Genomic DNA, 23,040 nt, shown 5'->3' on the forward strand with positions numbered 1-23,040 from the left:
CCCAGAGCTGTTGGACATGCTACACCTAAAGAAATCCCAATCCCTCCGAGCTACATGCTCTAGGGACCTAAACCTTGTCACCACAATAAACAGGACATGCTGGAGAGATAGATTTCTATCCCAGAGACTTCCCATACTCTGGAACAGGCTATCCATCTATGTCAAGCAAAGTTTTTCATTAGCACTCTTCAAGAAAAATCTTGATGAGTGGATGGGAAATAGGAAATACACCCCGGGGATCACTTCTGTGTCTCTGCTCGACAGTGGCACAGGAAAATAACTTTCTTGGGTGGCATAAGCCAGGGAACCTTGTTGGCTAGGCTTACGTAGGCCCTTGGGCCGATAGCCTAGTACCTACCTATGAACCTATGAACCTATGAACCTATATGACACCACAGACAGGTTTGCATACATAAGAAAGTTTTATTTGTGTACTATTACAGTTGCATATGCCATGTCATATAGCTGTTAAGACTTTGAAATACATACTAACTGATTAATGCAACTCTCAAGCAGATATTTTTATACAGTAATCCGAAAGCATAACATATGTCGCTGTCCAGGCCAAGGCCTTCAAGTAGTACAACAGTAAAGACAGACTGGGCCAGAGGATAACAATCAAGCATCCATAAGTAATGCAGATGTATAGTCCAGCAGCCTCTAATTGCACTCTGTACTCAATCCCTAGGGGGGAAAGACTTACTTTGACACAGTGGGATGTATCTATTACATAACAATGCATAACTGAAAACATCACAATCACAATGACAAACAGAACAGTCTGTATGGCAGTAAGCACTAGGTCACCAACGTTCCCAAGGTGAAATGTATGGTAATGTACAGCCATATACCTTAAGGCGGCTTACTACCGATATCCCTCACATGTTGTAACAGCCTAGGTTATATATGGTGCATTCCCCTCCCCATAGACTGACTTACAGGGCATAACACTGTTACATACACTGACCTCTGGACTGCAAAAGGGCACACATGTTTTGTGCAGCTGAAGCCCACATATATATGGACCCTACCCCACAATATGTGTGGTGGCTGTGACAGCACTGGAATGATGGCAGGAATGGCAGCATGACATAATCACAGGCCACTACATAATGGTATGTTGGTGGAGGACAGAGGCTGGAACACAGGCCCATATGTGAAATAGTGTTGTCATACACTGAGTAAGTTGCTGGTGTTACAGGATTGTCTGCAACATACCCTTAGTCAGGAATATGAAGTCAGAAACACAAATAGATGTAGCCATATACTGATGGCACTCAACACAAACAATGCCAGTGATATATCTGACACAAGACCTGTGTGGTGGAGACACACAAAACATTACAGGCACACCTCTGGCCATCATGTGGATAGGCCCACAGTTGAGAGCTATGCAGACAGACTGCATTCCATGTTAGACTAGTATGTACACACAGACCCTGTAACACTGGTGCTATACAGTGCATATAACAACACTACTCACACTTTGTCTGTAGTTCTGGAACCTTATACAAATATGTAGCTGGCCTGAGTCTGCAAGCCCTCTTGTAAGAGGTATTGCTACCTGCTGCCTGTAACACTACTGCCCACACACAGGAAGGATGTCCTCCATATAGGAAAGGTAAAGGGACATATACAAACACACACACATGCATGTGTATAAATACATGTCCCCTAGTTTTGTATCACAGTGCTGCATGTTATGTGTGAGCGAACATCACACATATCAATACACACACATGTGTATATATATATATATATATATATATATATATATATATATATATATATATATATAAATATATATATATATATATATATATATATATATATATATATATATATATATACAGCAGTAAGTGTGTGCTACATGGATGGTTATGTCACGTGTGAACCACATGCTGGGACCACATTGCCCTTGTTTCTGAAGGTGGGATTGGGAATTTGGGGAAGGATGGCAGGTATATTTGTGGAGGTGGGTTGGGTGGAAGATAGAGAAGACAGCCTACATGGGTGGTATATGACACATGTGGTGGGTAAACACTCTGGATGGGGAGTGTCGTCTGTAATGTGGAAGCCCCATGAGCCTCCATATGGAAACAATGGGAATACACCCCCCCCCCCCATTGCCAGTCACAACATCAGTTTTACAGCCCTGAAGGTGCCTGGGCTGAAGGCTGAGCAGGAGGAGCATGTGGGCCCTGTAAGTGTGTACTGAGAGCCTCAAGGTGCTGTAGCACATCCCCCAAGTCTCTGTGGAGCTCCCCATGCACCCAACCCTGGACCTGACCTCAGGTGATAGGATCATGTCAGTGTGTGCTCCTGGGGGGCACACCATTCCCTGAGGTAGTTCCACCTGAAGGTAGTGCAGTGCCAGTAGATGAGGAGGCCCCAGGGTGGGTCCCACATGTGATGTGGCCTAGTAACATGGACAGATGAGGTGAGAGAGGTGGTTCTGCTGGCAAGAATTGCGTCACTGTTATAGAACATATGTGGGTAGTAATAGTCCACACATTCCCAGATCATGTCCAACAGCATGCATAGATATCCCCAGTAACACAAAACAACAGATGTGCAGCAATCACATAACAAACAGACCACATGCATATATGGAACCATAGTGGCCCTTACAATAGCATGCAGGTGACATTGTCCATAACAGGCCAGAAATGATAGTTTTCCCACAGGGAACATGGCTACAAACACATAGCACAAAGTGTGGTACAGTACGATATATGTCCCAATACCTATTGAGTTGTGTGATCAGATTACTGTTGCAGATATGGTGGGGGAGAGACAGAGATTTGTATTAAGAACTATGATAACCTTGCTGTATGAGTTGCTCAGACCTGTATCCATCTTTATATCTTTCAGGCAAGATGTCACGTGAGAGACTTCCAGTTTATACACTGGACGAGAATGAAGTCATCATCACACACCTGGTACAGCACTACCAGGTGTTGTTTAGCAGAACAGCCCATGAGCAGCAGGAGTGGACCACCCTGGGGAATGATCTTGTCCACAGGGTAAATGATGTTGGCCTGCATAACCGCAGTTATGAGCAGGTCCAGCATCATTTCAATGACCTACTTCACAATGCCTGTTGGCATGCTGCTGCAGTCAGGGAGATCACCTCACAACAAGGGGGGTCATGCCATCCATCCCCTGACACATGTTGAGGAGCTCCTTGCCAGCCTTGTGGCACCTGCCCACCCGCACACACAACAACTGGCAGAGAGTATAGTGGAGGTGGGTGCTAACCACACACTGGCAGAGGACCATGCAGGTAAGGCCACAGGGCACATCAGTAGACCACTGTTGCATATCCATCCACATCTGTACAGGTAGATCATGCATATGTGAGATGACATATATATAGTCTGTTGCTGTGTAGTAGTAATAAACAGATGTGCATAAGCTGTAGTATTGTGGGCTTGTACTGTTGATGTACTGTAATGCTGTGCCCACCATGTACCAATGCCACAGCTGTGGCTAGTGACATCACATCTCTCATACACTTATGTAGGTCCCTCTGGTAATTTTCCAAGGCAGCAGCCTGTAGCTGGTGAGTATGTTTTTTGTTCAGGTTTGCCAATACACCAGTCATGTTATGGCTATGGTATATTCCATGCACACATTTAACACACCTACCCATAATGCATGCCATACATGTTCACATATCATTGCTGTTAACTGCACTGCATCACAGTGGCCACCATGATGGTGTATCTGAAGGGTATGTCAGACTCCTGCAATATAACTAACATCATGTCATTGCAAAATGTGTGCACGGAGATTAACATAATGGTGGGACAAATGGCCTACAGTAGGGACATGTGTGAAACATCACCCTTATACAGTGCTACAACAGTGTATATACCAGTATTACAATGGCAACTGTTACAGATCTACACTACAGCATATCATAATACTGCAGTCCACAACCCTTACAACCTGAAATGTGGTCCCAACATGAGCAATGAGTGTGTAATATAGAATCGTAGGTTAGGGCAGCAAATATGGGGAAACATACCTTCATAAACACTGGAAGCATATGTCTGCACACACTCCAGATGAAATATAGTGGATGCAGCTGTTGAGGTACTGACTGCATACATATGTCATGGAAATGCACCTTCCAGCAAGTACATGTCCCCAATGTCACATCAAGTATTGGTCTGCTGTCCACGACATTTGTCCATCAAATGTGCACACTTACCTGCAACAGAGGCAGCCGTGGCTTGCACACATCTTACATGACATGGTGTGGGCCCCATACACAACAGTTAGCACCCATGAGTTGGACATTTAGCCATATCTCACCATTGCATATACCATGGCAAACAGTGCAGACAGTCATGTATGTGGCAAGGATGCATAGGACAAGAATGATGTAAGAAATAAATAGATGGCCATCCAAGACAGATGATGTCACATGTAGCAAACCAGTTATGCAGGTTGCCTAGTAACATGCCACAACACTGAGGGGGTTGCAGGAATGTCTAGCAAGTACTGACTGTGCAATACCCATGTCAGCAATTGCCTGGACTTTGCAGACATGTGGCTTATGGGTTACGGTAAACAAATGTGACAGTTGTACCACAGGAAACATCAGCCAGGCCTCTCTGTAGGTAGTGTATACATAACAGAAGAGGTCCTAAAAAGGCATGCATTGCAATGTGTACTGGTGTACCAAGACCACGTTGGAAAACTACAGACAGTATCATGTAAGATACATGTGCTGCGCAACCAACATGTCACCCCACCTAAGGCCCACCATCCCCATCTGTACAGTGCCAGCATACACCTGTATGTTTGCCATTCATTAGCTGGGACTAGGCTGTTACATGTGGTGTTCAGTGTTTGGGACAATGTAAACTGACACACATGTGTAGGCCATAGTTGTCAAGCATCTGCAAAAAGGCTGCAGGTGGGGAGGGGGTGTCATCGTGACACAACAGTGCACCACAGCAAGGATCTAAAGGATGCTATGAATGGCTGTATCTGCACACAGTCAGGGTCAGGAACTGTGGCAGACGTAACCCTGACTCCACAGCAATAGTGACGGCAGTGTGTGAACTCCAAGGGATGTGTACATGAGTTGACCTTGCAATCATGCAGAGTTGGGGGACATGTGGAGGGCAGACTGACCATATACTGGCAAATGCAGATGGCCCATGCTAGTATACCCCTGCCAGGAATAGTGATTGCTGTAGTACACATAACAGTAGGTGCAACAAGCCGTCATGATAAGAGTGTGCACACATATGCACCCACGAAGTGTATGAATCTCAATCAGCATCAGCACAACTAACACATTTATTTGACATTGCATTTGATTGTACAGGACATATGTCACATATCAGGATCATGTAATGTTGAAATATGCAGTAATGTGGTCCCATGGCATATCACGGAAGAGGGAGTCATATCAATAATGGTGTGTACCCTCCCCATAGCCACGGTAAGGTTTGATGGTTGTCAGTGTAATAGTATCGTATTGGTCATACATGCACTGCTGATGATGACATCTGTAAATCAGACATCAGTCATTCACAAATGACATCTGTCCACATATCATCCCAGGTATGTGTTGGATAAACACATAGGGGCTGTGAGCAGCAGAGCACACATAACTGACACAGTAATACACATTCAGCAATGGTGTGTACACCTGTGAGGTATGGTGCACAGTACATGGCAGGGTGCTGAACAATTGCACAGCATGGCTGTGTACAGGGGTGCAGTGTTTTCCAGGGGAAGGGGCATAATCTACTAACACAGCCCATGCATCACACACATGTATACTGTTGCTAGCATGGATTGGCTATAGCTGCACTGCATGCTGTTGAGTATCATATGCTATGCATGTTGACAGATGGGTAATGGGAGGTCTGTGTGTAATATCTTCATGCAACCTCCCCTGTAAGTGTGTGTGGGGTGTGTGGGGGGTGGGAGTTATTTTGTCTGTAAGTGCAATCTGGTGAAGTGGAGGGGGGTTGATGCATGTAGGATGTTTGTGTGTGTGTGTGCGTGTGTGCGTGTGTGCGTGTGTGTGTGCGTGTGTGTGTGTGTGTGTGTGTCTGTGTGGGTGTCCAAGTATGCACATATGTGATTGTGGGGTTGTTCATACATCACTACTTCCCTTTGGAATCATGGAGTACATGGGCATGGACTGACACATGAGACACCAGGAATACTTGTCTGATATGTACTCTCAGGACAGCTGATAGTATAATAAGGTCTGTAGCATGGAACATGCATTTGGAGGAAAACTAGACACCAGGTATAGTGTTAAAATTGCAATCAGCAGAAAGATGAAAGACTACCCCCATATGCAGCACTATAGATGCATTGGAGAATTACTAGACAACACCAGTGAGTGTATCCAAATATTACTGTTGTTCACATAATAAGTTGATTGAGCAACAGATCTTGCATCTACTGAACAATAGTTACGTATACCACTCCAGTGCGTGACATTATTGAGTGACCGTAGTAGCCTCTAACATATGGGGGCCATGCTCACGATGTCCGGACATACCCAGGGTGAACACTGGATGAGTGAGTCCTTGTAAACCAATTCCAATCAAGTCAAAGAGGTAATGGAGTAACAGGTCATGTTTTGTGATCACTTATCTAGGCAATTAGAAGAATGATACATTAATGATTGGTATTAATGAGTGTAAGTTTCCTAGTGTGATGCAGGATGGGGAACTTACGTGAATAAACTTGGGACAGTCTGTAAACTCAGGGACAGGTAGGTATTATGATGGAATGTCAGGGTGTATGTTTGTGTGTGTGTGTGTGTGTGTGTGTGTGTGTGTGTGTGTGTGTGTGTGTGTGTGTGTGTGTGTATATATATATATATATATATATATATATATATATATATATATATATATATATAGATATATAGATATATATATATAGATATATACATACATATATATGTGTGTGTACTGTGAAGCAATGACGTACAGGTCTTAAAGTGCATTTCTTGTTTTCCTCTCACAGTTGGCAAGGTGGGTCAGGGTCCCTCCTGCATGCAATCTGATGTTGGTGTCAATACAGACACTGAAAATGATGATAGGTGTGTTGAGGCACAGGCACAGTTGTCAGAGGCCGAAATTGCACCATCGTTTGACATCCCCTGTTATCCACCCCATCCCCGCACACAGTCACAGTGCCTATAGATACCCCATCACCAGTGGCCATAGCAGACGGACAGTTGGTGACTGGTGGCAGTGCACAGGACAGTGTGGTATCTATGTCTGCTGTGTCTGGACACAGCAGTCATAGCCAGATGTCCAGCAGGGTACCGCATAGGCAGATGTACCGGGATGCTCATGGGAGGGCCACTGGTCATCATGCCCCTGGCAGAAGTGCCACATCTGATACCACCAGACACATGTTTCAGGCTGTCATGGAGGTGCAGGCACGTATGGAACGGTACACCAGACAGGGTCTGAGGCTGCAGAGGGCTTCTTTTTCAGCTGTAAGTGACAATATCTGTGATCTTGCAGGTGCCCTCCGTGATTATACAGAGGTCATGGATAGATGATTGGGAGAGATGGTGGGCCTCCTCGACCGTGGATATTCTGTGCTAGAGCATGTGGTGGGACTGGTGTGATGGCCACGTGGACATAGGCCAGCAACACCAACATCTGGCAGTTGACGTGGACATGCAAGTATACCAAGCAGCTCCTGTAGTGGCAGTACCAGTCCCAGCACTGCAATGGGTGTGCTGTCCACACCACACCAGAGCAGGTCACATGCACATGGCCCTGGCCAATCCCAGGAGGGAACTGGTTCCAGCGGACATATGTCATCATCAGGGGAGAGTAGCATATCAAGACTTGTACCTGGATGTGCCCGTGGAACACCTGGCAGGCATAGTTCTTGTGTCCATAGCCAGAGGTGATGAACTGCACTCCCTGCCCGGTATGGTCTGCAGCTGTCCATGAAGCACCTGTATAGGGCAGCCACATGGCAGAACTTTGTGCATGCATACCCACACACAATACAAACACATAAACTAACCAAAGCCAGGATAAAAAGAAGTAAAAACAATACAAGCACACCTAGGGCAACCCCATACCTACACACACCACATCACCACAGCCATATCAGTAACTTACACCCCTCACTCACAGACATGGTGTCATACTTATGGCCCAACATAGGTCTCTGACAAACCAACAAGACACCCTGTGCATATGATGATACGTGTACCACATCCCTGTCATCCATAACATTAATGCAGGGACAGGCTAATATGGTTCTAATGCACACAGTGACTGTACTACAGTGTACCAATGTACTGCTGTGTAACATGTTGTCAGTGGTAATGTTTAATGCTTACATGTCAGGTAGTGCAGTTGTTCAGCCATGATGCATTATAGCTGTTAGTAACACTGAGTGATTGTGGTCTCCATAATGTTATCCATTTGTGTTGTAGGTGTACATGTGTCAGCAGGAGGATGGTCTGCTGTCATATCTCACAAGGGGTATGGCACTGTGGTGACACCATGGCTGTGCCATATCCTGAGTACAGTTGAACACATGTCACAGGTCTGTATAACAGTTACTGCCTGTGTATGTCAGGTAGTGTAGCTGTCCAGCCATGATGCATTATAGCTGTTAGTAACACTGAGTGATTGCGGTCTCCATAATGTTATCCATTTGTGTTGTAGGTGTACATGTGTCAGCAGGAGGATGGTCTGCTGTCATATTTCACAAGGGATATGGCACTGTGGTGAAACCATGGCTGTGCCATATCCTGGATACAGTTGAACACATGTCACAGGTCTGTATAACAGTTACTGCCTGTGCCACATGGACAGATGACCCCCCTGGGACATGTATATTCAGCAACCTGAAGTAGTTCCCTCCACATACATGCACACTCTTACTTGGCAACACTGGGACTCGACCCCTACCTAGATATGTAGTGCTACTGATGTGTGTGGCTTTAATTGCACACACCACACAGCGTTTAGGATGAGGTGTGTTCCAGGTTACATGTTATATGCAGAACATTTTCAGGCATGTACACTATGGTAATGGTAGATGTAATGGTTGTATATGGATAATACATAGTGTGACATACCATCATATACACATTAACAAACACATAACAGTCAGACACCCATCTGAGAGACCTGGGCCTATCAATGCTAACTAACTTGTCAGTGTGTCCAATGTGTTACAGGTAGGCTGCACATAGCACATGCATAACCAGGCTGGATAGTGTTATCACTTACCTGTGTTGTTGATGGTGACAGTGGTCACCATACAGTGGTACATGGGACATGTACCGAGGGTACCATGGTGTAATGACAATATACCCAGCACCCACACCCCACTGTGGATATTGTACAAACTAGTACCCATGATGACATTCTGACATACCAACCATGACACATTGACTAGGACTGCAATACAATCCCTTGTCCATCTCAAGAGTGCTACTACAGGGATATGCATCTAATGCACATGCCACAAGCATAGTAAGGTGATGCAGTGTCATGCCTCTCCTATGACCAGCAATATCACTATCCCTAATACTGTGTGGCAATGCGTATTGTAATAGGAGTGTATGGCCTCGGAATGCTGTACTCTACATATATACACACATGCACACATACACACACTTGCCAGAACTCAGTGAGTATCCCATGCCTATCAACCCATTTGTACAACAGTGTTGTGCTGTTACTGCAAGGCCCAGGTAGCCCTTAGGGAGAGGAGCGTAACAAGGTATATGCAGCAGCCACATCTAACTATGGCAATGGGTGTTGCGGTGGGTGTGAAGGGCCTCAGGGTATTCCTAACTACAGATGTACTAACACACAGACACTGATTTCTTCAGTAATGCACACATACACATTTGCCATTACTGGGGTGCATCGGTGCAGGTGTTCATAGGTGTGTACCTGACTATTATCCATGGAGAGACGGGACGTGTAGGGGATGTGTGTACAGTGGTATCATGCCACTTGCCATGTGTCAGCAGGCAATTTATCTACAGACACCACTGTGGTGATCCTCACGGTGAGAGTGACATGCATCAGCCAATCCTCAGGGTGCCTCCTGCAAATGTCTGGTGAGGTGCTCCAATTGACATGTATGCAACATGTATTACATAACATGGTTAGTGTCTGTCTTGGAGACCTGTACCCAAGCATGTTCTGTTGACTGTGGTAGTCTAGTGGAGGTATCCTTGGCATGTGGTGCATACAGGGTGCTATGTCCTATCTGTGCCAGTTATAATACAGTTGGACAGACATGTTAGTGTCAGTCGAGCATAGGTTGCCTGTACATATCCAAGCTGGATACCTGACATCTGCACATCTGTACAGGGACTGACAGACATCAGCTCACCAACTAGCTATGCAGTAGGATGAATGTGTTGAAAGACAGATGTCTGATACTGATAGACATCCTATTACTACATGATGGCAGCCCTCACTGACATGTTCTATACAGACAGTAGTCTACAGTTAATTTCCACACGTCAGATCATTATCCAGTAGGAAATATATAATGTGACACAGCTCACACACCAGGAACATGACAGTGAGCACTCAGAGTCCATCTATGCATGCAGGGGTGTTTGTTGCCAGTACCACAATTAGCAATCTACTCTTGCTTGGTAAAGCACTGACAACAGTAGTAACGTCATGATACACTACATGCCAGTATGACTGCACATAACCTGAGATACTACCCTTGTATGTAACACATTCACATGGATAAGAGTGTTGTACAGGTATATACTCGTGTCCCACACAGGAGACTCACACCCCTTGCTATTGTAATGACAGCACATAAATGCATGTTATGTACATGGCATTACATACACTTATCACACATGTCATTACGCTGTTATGTTATCAGACTGGGATGTGAGCACTGGTTATCAGGGCTGAGCCATGCTTAGCAGGTGTCAGCATTGCTGCAATATAGCAGCTAAGCATATTTGCACACTGGTAAGTGAAGCCTATATGGTGTAAGCGCCTGTACATTTAACTGTACCTTAGCACCACTTAGCTTCATGCAAACCCATGCAAACACACTTAAAGCTGCTCAAAACTGTCTTAACCACTTTGTATCCAACAGCCCTTGTTCTGCCCAGCAACAAAATAAACAGCCCTTACAGGTCTTGAACCCAGGACCCTGTACACTATAGTCACAACAGTTAACCACTACATCATGACAGCTGTGAAGACAGTTGTTGTTTTTCCAATACATCTGTCAGTAGACATATTGAATAGTATTGGACAATTGCTGTGACTTCCACAACTGTATAGTACGTGGTAGTGATATTACTGTTGCATCACATATGTTATTATATCTAAATATACACATATCAGATACATATGGTGTGATACATCTGGGAAGGTATACACAACAGTAATGTTTACACATGACAAGGATATGGATATATGCATATAGATATGTAGATATATGTCTACATGTACATACACATATATATTCATATATATGTATTTATACACATCTGTATAGTGCATTAAATATATATATATATATGGCCATTTATAGATCTCTCTGTATATATATATATATATATATATATATATATATATATATGTGTGTGTGTGTGTGTGTGTGTGTGTGTGTGTGTGTGTGTGTGTATGTACATCATATATGTACATATATATTTATTTATGGTGATATATATGTACATATCTATAGCTATATGTGCATATATATCTATGTATCTGTATATGTATATATATATATACACATGTGTATATGTACATATATATATATATATATATATATATATATAGTGCGTGTGTGTGTGTGTGTGTGAGTATGTGCATGTGTATATATATATATATATATATATATATATATATATATATATATATATATATATATATATAAACACAAAGTACCACTGTGAGCAGATAAATCTACGTTGGTGGCATGCACCACATTTACACATTCCAAGGTTGCCACAAGTTGTAGACTTTACATTCCTTTCTAAAATGGATTTTAAATTTGCCCCTCTTCCAAAAATAAGTTTTGGTTTTAGACGTAAAAGTTTTGACAAACCTTTATCCTCAGTAATAATAGACCAGTTCTTATATACAATCTATTTCATTTTATAATGATCCAAAGAGTAAGTACAAAGAAAACTGACTCTATAGTCTGGTTCTGGATTGTTGAGGACCACATCATTAGCTGTCCTCAACACGTTAGACATGAGGGATAAGTTATTCACCAACAAAGGCCTAAAATGACCTTCATGCCTCTTATTACTGACTTCTAAACAAATAGAATCAATCATAGGTACCGGGTAACCTCTACTAATGAACATGGTCCTAAGAAGAGAACATTCGGCCTGAAAATCATCATCATCAGTAACCATCCTAGCCGCTCTGACCAGTTGTCCTTTCACAACGGCTTTCTTTTGATGGAACGGATGGCTACTGGTAAAATGAAGAAAGGAATTGGAGTAGGACGGCTTTCTGTATATGATGCTCTTATACCTACAATTAGTTATATCTTTAAATAGGTAAACATCCAGATAATTAATTGTCACTTCTTCTAATTTATAAGTAAATTCAAAAAAATCAGTCATAGATTGTATACTATCTATAAAGATAGGAACCAAAGCTTTTGACCCTTTCCATATTAAAAACATATCATCCTGGTAACGAGTATACCAGGCTACATTATCTATGAAAAAGTCATTTTGAAAGAGTAGGGTTCTCTCCCAGTATGCCATGATGCAATTTGCAAAGCTACCCCCACAGAGGGAGCCCATGGCTATACCGTTTTTTTGTAGGAAAAAACGACCATCAAAGATCATATAGTTATTTTTCAAAACGATTTCAAGTAGTGTCTCTACTAAATAAATGTTTTTTTTCTTCTATATGTTTAAGGGTCATGAAATCTCTAATCCATTCAAGGCCAAGAGTCTGCAGGATAACTGTATAGAGGTCCTTAACGTCAATAGTAAGGAAACAAGAGTCATTACAATATTCTAGTTTACTGATACTTTCTAAAATGCTCCATGAATCCTTACATATTTGAGGTTCCTGCTCAATCAGTGGCCTCAAAATACTATCCACATATTTACATATAACATCCGTAGGTGATAGAACCTCTCCCGTCGACAATTGGCCTAAAGGGGGGGGGGGGGTCTTTAAAACTTTTATGAATTTTTGGAGAACCAAAAAGGGCTGGTATTCTAGGGGCATTCATTGTCAGATACTGGTGCATGTCCATATCAGTAGTTCTCTCCAGAAACAGGTCATCAAGCATTATATTCATTTTCTTATATGCTATATTAGTTTCATTGATACTAACTGGAATATATGCTCCAGTTTGTAGATATTTATCCATGCGTGGCACATATGCCTTTTGGTCCATAAAAAACAAGACCCCCCCCTCCTTATCGGGTTTCATAACCCTAATATTACAATTGTGTATTAATTTAATAAACTCACTTTATTGCTCTGTAATATTAAGCTTTTTAATCCTTCTAGTTTTATTGTCTTTGCATATGGATCGTAGATTCATCTCACAATTTTTTTCAAAGGTGTTAAGAATTGCATGTAGTGGAGGATTAAAAAGACTAGACACTCTTAATGTATTTGTTAGGGATGGCACACCCCCCCATACCAACCTGCAGATTAAACTTACGAACAAATAATTTTAAGTCCATGATCGTCCTAACTATGTTCATATCTCTATCTGGGACAAAGGACAAGCCTTTGGAGAAAAAATCAATCATCTCTTCAGACACTTCCAAAGAAGTGTAATTATAAATCACGAAGTCCTAGTGTGACTAGTGAGGATTTGAGGCACATGTTGGAGTAGGTTTGTCATCTCCTCCACTGGTTCCATTTGTTCCATATCTGGCCCTGGTTCCTGTTCACTCTGCTGTTGTTGTTCCTGCCACAATGATTCATCTGAAAATCCGATGATCGATTAGGCCCTGACTGATTGTTGTTACTGTTTGATCCTTGATGGCCGAAATTAGTATTATTATTATTGTTATTATTGTTAGTATTATTCAGCCTATAACTCCTACATACCGGCTGTATTTCATCATTGTTAATATTGCCTGTGCTTGGAACAGGGTTACTTTCATCAACCCCATTTCATTCACTAGATACTGCAAAATTATTAGATGTAAAATTAGAACTAATTGAATTAAATGGAGGACAGGGATATGCTTTATTTGCGGCATAGTCCTGAACATCCCTTATAATTTTTTAGTTTTTTGTCACAAGCAGTTTATCCATAGTTGCATCAATGCTAGAAAAAATTATAGCATAGTCATATTTATAACGGAAGAACTCCTTATCCGTTTTAATTACATGCTCCATGATTTCAAGCTCTTTAAGGAAAAGTATTCACTATGTTGATTCAGTAATTGATTAATTGAGGTGCTTGTCTTCTTTATAAATATTCTGTAAATTGGTTTTTAGTTGTCTGAAGAAGGTAGGACACAGATTCTACCAATAGTGCTAATAAATCGTTGGTTTTAAGGTCTATTTGCCAGCTTTTTGACTTTGCTCACAGTGGTACTTGCCTTTGTGTTATATTCAGTTTGTTGATTTCTTGAAGTTTTTGTTTGTATACATATATATATATATATATATATATATATATATATATATATATATATATGTACACATATGTGTACCATATGTCCAGAACATGGAGTGGAGTCATACATCAGCACCAATAGTCTCAACCTCTTAGTGCAAGGGGATGTCATGTATGCATAGCAGGTATATATATGTAGACTGTTGGTACTGTAATGGGGGTTGTCTTAACAGACATGTTGTGTGTGGGAGGTCACATCTGCTATTGACATGTACTCCATCAGTTACTGACAGACATCCTAAGGACATCATAGTACAGTACCAGTGATAGCACAGTAATGATCATGTGGACTACAGCAGAGATATGACCAATATATGTGGACAGTCTGCCACACTCTGGTCAGTCCAGAGGAATACACAGATCCCATTAGTGTGAGACGTGGACCAAGCCTGACAATGTGGATGTTAACAGCTATGTACATGGGTATATCACATAAATACTGGACTACATATGCTCACACAGTTTTTGCATTCACACACTCCTGTCTTTTCTGACACATAATAACTGGTGGTGCAGAGGTCACATGGCCACATACTACCCAGTAGTTAGTGACATACATATGTACAGCATCCCACAGCTTTGTCAGAAATACACAACAGTTATGGTGGTCCAGCAGCAGTACATCTTGCAAATATATGGAAATAACATCCCATTGGGTAATTACACTAAGCTGCTAGGCATGTAACAAAGCACTGTACAAACTACAGGCAGACTGCCACAACACTGGCCTACATTTCATATGGGGGAATACACATGTACCTGCAAATATAGCAGGCACTACAGGCATGTCACAGCACAGAGTAACAGACACCTGTGTGAAAGTGCATACCCACAACCAATGCGAACATAACCACAGCCACATATGGTACACAAGCTTAATATTACACTATATGGGCTGTCTGATCAACACCATCCTCATATGTGCCACTCACACACTAACCCTACATATACTGGGTCATGACACAGTGTTGTCCAATGCCTGTCTGTGGTATGGGACATGCATATGTTTGGCCCTACAAAAATGTAAGCCAATAGGGTACCATACACTGGAACAGCATGTAACATCAGATAGAACAGGACCAAGAACAATGACATCTACCACAGTCTGTACACAGGCCAAGGTACGTATTCACAATACACATACTGTTGACAACAACCATAAGTACACAGACCCCACTACTGTACACACAACCACAGAATGCCCAGGTTATGTCCTCAGAAGTAACCCCTACTATACATAACATGTCTAGCAGTCTGATATCTGACTGGCTTGTTATCAGGTATGATGTCAATACATAATGGTGTACAGAACATATGCATCTCTTACTGCATGACATATGCACAAAGGTTGACAGAATTGTGGCTGGAGCCACAGACACTGGGTCAATATTGGCATGTTGCTGTGATACCCTCATACATTTACTGTTTTAATAGGGTTTGTTGTGACATGTGTCCTATGAGGGATATAGGTTCATAGGTTCATAGGTAGGTACTAGGCTATCTGCCCAAAGGCTTATAAATGCCTTCGGGCAGATAGCCTAGTACCTACCTATGAACCTATGGTGAGGTTTAGATCCCTGGAGCGTGTGGCTCGAGGGGATATGGTCTTTTTTAGGTGGAGCATGTCCATCAATTGTGGGTTGGACATAGCCTTGTATGTCAGGCAGAGATCACCTCTGAGTAGGCGGTATGCAACCAAGTACAGCTGGAGTTTCTTCAGTCGAGCTGCATAGGGCATCTGCTTGAGGCCAGTGATCCTCTTGGTGAGGTACTTCTGTGGTCTTTCCAGTTGTTGCAGGTGTCTTGTAAGTTACATCCCAAATGGGGCATTGTATTCTATGATGGGTCTGATGAGTGATGCATAGAGGGGCTCAATGACCTCTTTTGATCTTGATGCAAACCCTTTTGTGATTAGGTGGGCCACATAGAAGGATTTTCTAACCACTTTGGCAATGTGATTATCAAAGGAGAGGTTACTATCTACTTGGGTCCCCAGATCCCTTATTACGTCTTCTGTATTTAGGGGGCTACCACCTATATGGTAGTTTGTGGGTACTTTGTTTTTTCCAAAGGGGATGACTATGCACTTTTTGGCATTTAGCTTGAGGCCATGGTTTTGACACCAGATATCTGTCTCAGTGAGACCCTTTTGGAGGATGTTTGTGTCAGCTGGAAAGTCAATTCTAGCTCCTAGTGTGCAGTCATCTGGGAACCTGGTCAGCCATAGTCCTCCTGTGCTTGCCTGTACCTCTGAGAAGTATATGCTGAACAGGAGGGGTCCTAGGACTGAGCCCTGGAGAACACCACTTGTAACTGGTTTAGAGTCAGACCTAGCTCCCACAACTCTTACCATGTGGGTTCTGTCCGTGAGCCAGTTGACAACCCATCTCATGACATAGGGGTTTATGTTCAGGCTGGTGAGCTTGTCTATAATACCTGAGTGGGAAATGGTGTTGAAGACCTTTGTGAGGTCTAGGTAGGCTGTGTGGACCACCTTTCCCTCATCTATAGCCTTGGTAACTGTCTCAAAGAAGTCCACCAGGTTTAGGAGGCATGATCTGCCCTTAACAAAGCAGAACTGGGTAGGGTCCAGTGTTTGGAGGTTTCCTATGTCTCTGTTAATGAGATCCATGATGATGCACTCCATAGCTTAGCAGACCAACCTAGTCAGGCTTATAGGGTGATAGTTCCCGGGATCCATTGCAGTTCCACCTTTGTGGAGCAGAATAACTGTTGCTGTGCTCCACTATGTGGGCATGAAGCCTGTGGAGAGGCTGAGTTTAAACAGTGTGTTTAGGTGAGGGGTTAGTTCATCTTTGAGCTTGTGTAGGATGCAGCCTGGGACACCGCCTGGTCCCATTGATGCTGTGTTTTTGGCTTTGGAGAGGGCTGTTTTAACCTGAGTGTCTGTAATTTCAGAGGCACTACATTCTTCTGATATAGTTATGGGCCCTTTCGTGGGTGAGAGAGGATGAAGTTTGCACTGAACCTGTCTGCCAGGATGTTGGCTATATTGGTCAGATCAGTGTATGTTGTGCCATTCTCACTAATTCTGAGCAGATATGAGAATTGCCACTTAGATTCTTGACATTGCTAAAGAATGCCTTGTGATTATCTTTGGAGTCCATGGCAATTTTTCTTTCGAAGCTAGCCTTGGATGATTTTATGAGGGAGCATAGTTTCTTGCTGATACTGATGGGGGATGTCTTCCCTTCTTGGGATTTTACGCTTTTCTGTACTAGTTTCCTCCTTCTGTTGTATAGCTTGTTTATGGCAGGGGTCCACCAGACTGGTTTCCTTTTTTGGAGGAGGGAGTCTTGGTTTTGTTTGGGATAGCATGATCCGTGCATTCTTGTAGGTGCCCATAGAGTGCATTAGTAAAGGATTTTGCAGCTTGGACAGAATTATCCTTTAGCACGGGGCTTTGAAACTTCTCACCTCGGTCTTAAATAATGTGAAATTTGTTTTTGAAAAGTTTTTCACAGTGGTTTGTTTGACCGGGGGTGGTGGCAGAATGTGGATATCCAGAGTGATTAGTTTATGGTCAGATCTAACCAGCGAGGGGTTGACCTCCAGTGTGGAACACCGATCGCTCGTGTTGGTGATGACCAGGTCCAATATGTTGTCACCTCTGGTGGGGGTGTTGACCAGTTGATCCAGGGCATTTGAGTTTATAATTTCTAGGAAATGTTGGGCAAGGGAGTTTGTACTTGAGTAGTTCTCCCAGTTAATGTTTGGGTAATTGAAATCACCCAATATCAGGGTGTTTGGTAGGACCTTTATGTTTCCCAGTGTTTCCAGGAATGCGGAGTGGGGGACCTGGGACATGATGGGTGATCTGTAGCAAGCTATAATTTGAATAGCAGTTTTGCCTGTTGTTAGTTGCATGTGAATGATCTCTGAAGCATTGTGCTGTGCTACTATCCTGGAGGTGTGGGTATCCTTGATGAATATGGATACTCCCCTGCCTTTTATATTTTGGTCTGGATTTTGTGGCAGAAATGTATGTTATGAGTTGTAGCCTGGTAGTGCTGGGGTGCTCTCTGGAGCCTTAAACCAGTTTTCTGCTACTGCACATATATCAATTTTCTCCATACTGAGGAGTGCCTCAAGTGCATGCATTTTGAGGTTTAGACTTCTGGCATTGAGTAGCATTACCCTCAGTTTTTTGTTACTTGTGCTATTTATGGTGGTGGGTTTGTCTTTTGGGCCTTGCCTAAAAAGACACTATGGGGGTGGTAAGAGCCGTGGCCAGTAATCGAAAGCCTAAGGGTGACATGTGCAAGCCGTCTCTGAAGTCAGTAACTTTCATGGCTGTCACCATGTACTAACTGCAATCCTCAGACTATGCTTCTGCAGTTCTAAGATAGGTGAACTGTGAGTAACACAAGACACTTAAGACTCCAAACACTGGCCAGTCTGCAGATAACCCTACAGGTGGGTGTTTCCTCAAACACATAACACTGTCATGACAAGTACTAAATCATGTAGACCAGCCATATCCACACAAACACTGTTAAACCAACATTACTCCAAATGAAGAAGAGCAACACTTACATTCTGTAGTCATGTCTGAAACATACCCCCAGCATGAAGTCCTGCTCATAGTGAATGAATAAGGGCAATCCCCACATGACGTTCCTAGTTATAGGAGTGTGTTTCCATGCAATTGGCTATGGGAATGTTACCACAGCTGTTCCACATGCAATCAGCTAGTGGGGGACTGCAATTTTTGCAGAGGCCATCAGCTGATCATGAGCATCCCTTACAAAACACAAGCTGCTGCCTAAGCAAAGCAGGTGTACTTCTCCACATCCACCAGAGAGGCAGTGAGAGAGACAAACAGAGACAAAGTAAGACAGGGAGGGGGTGGGAGAGTAAAACCTAAGCATGTTTGTGTCACATATTACCAGCACAGTGTTTCAAACCCCTGACTGACTATGTATTGATATCACATGTCTATATAGTTATTGCATGCGCCACAGAGCTTATATGTTGGGGGTTGTCCTAAGGTATATTTGATGGTGAGTGACATCTGCAATAGTGATAAAGGAGGGATAAGGTAGGTATAGTACACCTGCCTGTCCACATGAACAGGTGTCAAGGTCAACACAGCCACACTCTTTCAGGGACTCACACATTATCACAGTTGGCAAGGTCAGGCTTAGACTTCCTAACTAGCTAGTTTGCCACAATACAGTAAAATGCAGGTATCACATGCACCACAGTGGTTATCAGGATGATATATGTGCAAAGAATATGCCAGGATGTCTGACATCAGAAGGCATGCTTCAGTAGGCCAATGGGAGGTGTAGTCAGTGTGAATAGCATCCAAATCATTATACTCCACACACACACAGACACAGGTTGCCAGTACTGACATGCATGGGTGCATTGCTTCACAGGTGTGTAGTGGTTGACTGTGCCAGAAGGCTGTACAAGGCTAGGTAAAGGGTATACCTTGGCATCAGATCACATGACAATGGTCTGCTGTGTGGCTCAGGGGTGTAGTGTCTGGATTGGCCCACACAGGTGGGTATTATATTCACCATCCAGTCATCTGGGTTACTATTGTGGGTGGCCAGTGCTGTGCAAGGCTGGCCATGTATGTGTTCTATAGTCCATGACATGGATAGTGTCTGGTATGTGCACACATCCCACATGGATGTTCTGTGACGTGTGGAAGTGTACCGAGGGTGTCTGGGGCACGTTGTGTACACAGATTGTTGTCATCAGATGTGCCATTCCTGGCCTCATGTGGTGAGAACTGGCAGTGGACACCAGGTTGATCCTGCACCTACACTGACAGCATGATACAGGTATTCCCTGGAGTCACTGGCATCTGTCCATACAGGGCATGTGTATAAGGCATGGAATGTCCTTTGTGGGTTACATTCGCTGGCTCTACAGTTGTTGCAGTCATCCAGTGGGGAACATAGTGAGTGATCACTGTATGCAATTATGTGCCTATTGTAGGGATGGGACAGGGTGCCATGCCCTCTGTAGTCCACTGCAATACACCATGGTTACTATCTGTGGGCAATATGCAGGGAGCTACCAACATAGTGGTTGTTGCCTAGCCGAGTGTGTTTGTGTATGAGACATGGATTGAGAGTGTTCCCTGGGTAATACAAGGGTTGCCTATATTGTTTGCCAGGCCTTGATGTCACATGTAGGGTATGGATTGTCTACCCCAGCCTCTCTGCCATTTGACATCTGTTATCCTTGTAAGGTGGACATTGTGACATATAATAGGCCCACCATATAAGAAATTTGCCAAACCCACTCCACAATGTGTCCAGTTGTTACACACTCAGAGCTACCTCCACACAGGATACGAATGAGAAACACACACACACAAACACACCAAGTCTCACAGTTGCCATGTCTGGGATTAGAACTCCTGCCTAACTAGTACATCACACTATGGCATTACACAGTTGTAGCACACACCATGGAGATTACTGTGCTACTCCTTCCTGAAAGGTGTATTTCAAAGTGAATGACATCAGTAGGCTTGCCAAAGTAGAGCAATGGAGGTTGTAGTGACTGTGAATGGCCTCAAAAGCATTGCCCCCTACACAGGCAAACTTTCACACTTGCCATGTCTGGGAATAAAACTCCTACCTAACTAGCATATCACACTACAGCATTAAGCAGTTATAGAACACGCCACAGAAATTACTGGGCTACTATTTCCCCAAAGGTGTATTTCAAAGTGAATGACATCAGCAACCTTGCCAAGGTTGGGCAATGAAAAGTGTATTTCATAGGTTTATAGGTTCATAGGGTGATGCTAGTCTATCAGCCCTAGGGCCTATGCATGCCTAGACATTACAATTCCCTGGCTATGTCTTCCCACAATATTTACTTCCCTGGACCCCTGTCTAGCAGGGCCGCTGACATGATCTTCGGGGTCAATTTCCTATATCCCATCCAATCATCCAGGTTCCTTTTGAAGAGGGCCAAAAAGGCACTCTGCTGGACATGTATGGGCAGTCTATTCCAGAGTCTGGAGAGTCTCTGGGTCAGGAACACATCCCTCCAACATGTATTGTTTATTGTGATGACAATATTTGAATCCCCGGAGTATGTGGCTGTGAGGGTTTGGAATTCTTTAAGTGTAGCATGTCCAACAGCTGTGGGTTTGACATGGCATGGTATGTTAAGCAGAGATCGCCTTTGAGAACACAATACGTGACAGACTATAGATGGATGATTTTCAGACGGTCAGCATAGGGCATCTGGTTTAGGCCTGTGATTCATTTCATGAGGTATGTCTGCAGCCTCTCTAGTTGTTGCAGATGTCTTGTGAGGTACATACATAATGGGCCATTATAGTCTGTACTAGGTCTACTGAGAGGTGACTTCAGTGGGAAAGTGGCCTCCTTTTCCTTGATGTAAAGCCCTTAGTGGGAAATGTGCCACATGGGTGGGTTTCCTTACTGTTGTGGTGATGTGGTTATCAAAGGTGAGACCACTGTCCACCTGTGTCCTTAAGTCTGTTATTACACTTTAGGTGCTTAGTGTACTGCCACCTATGTGGTACTACACAGGTACATGTCCCTTCCCAAAGGGGATAACTATATATTTCTTGGCATTGATCTTGAGGCCATAGCTCAAGCACCAAACATGTCTTTCTGTAAGGCCTTCTGTAGAATATCCACATAATGTGGGGATTCAATACTGAGTCCCAGTGTGGAGTCATCTGCAACCTTTGTTTGCCAGAGTCGCTTACAGTTGGACTGTACTTCAGAGCAGTAGATGCAAACAAAGGTGGTGCCAGGACTGAACCCTAAGGTACTCCAACTGTCACTTGTCTGGGGCTGGGGTTGGTGTCACCTACATTTACTGTGTGGGTTCTGTCAGTTCAGTAGTTGTCAGCTCATCAGGTGACATAGGGATTAATGGCCAGCTTGATACATTTCTCTATGATTCCAGACTGAGGGATGGTGCCAAAGGCCTTGGTGAGGTCTGGATAGGCTGTGTGAACAACCTTACCCTCATCTACAGCTCGGGAGATGGATTCACAGTTGTCATTCAGGTTGAGGTGACATGATCGGCCCTTCACAAACCCAACCTAGTTAGGATCCAGTGTTTGTAGGTTGCCAATGTCTTTGTTTTAATTTCCATGATAATACATTCCATGGCCTTGCAGATCAGGTACATAATACTGCTGGGGCTGTAGTTCCCAGGATCTAAGGTGGATCCACCCTTGTGGACTGGGATAACTATAGCTGTGCACCACACAGTGGATATGAAGCCTGAGGTGTGGCTATGATTTAGACACGGCACATAGGTGAGGTACCAGTTCAGTTTGTAACTCATGTAGTACACAGCCCGGGATGTTGACTGGTCCAATGGCCGCTGTTGTCATAGCTCTGG

Source organism: Protopterus annectens, chromosome 2.part2 (genome assembly GCF_019279795.1).
Source record: "Protopterus annectens isolate FY-2018-M chromosome 2.part2, PAN1.0, whole genome shotgun sequence".
Taxonomy (NCBI): Eukaryota; Metazoa; Chordata; order Ceratodontiformes; family Protopteridae; genus Protopterus; species Protopterus annectens.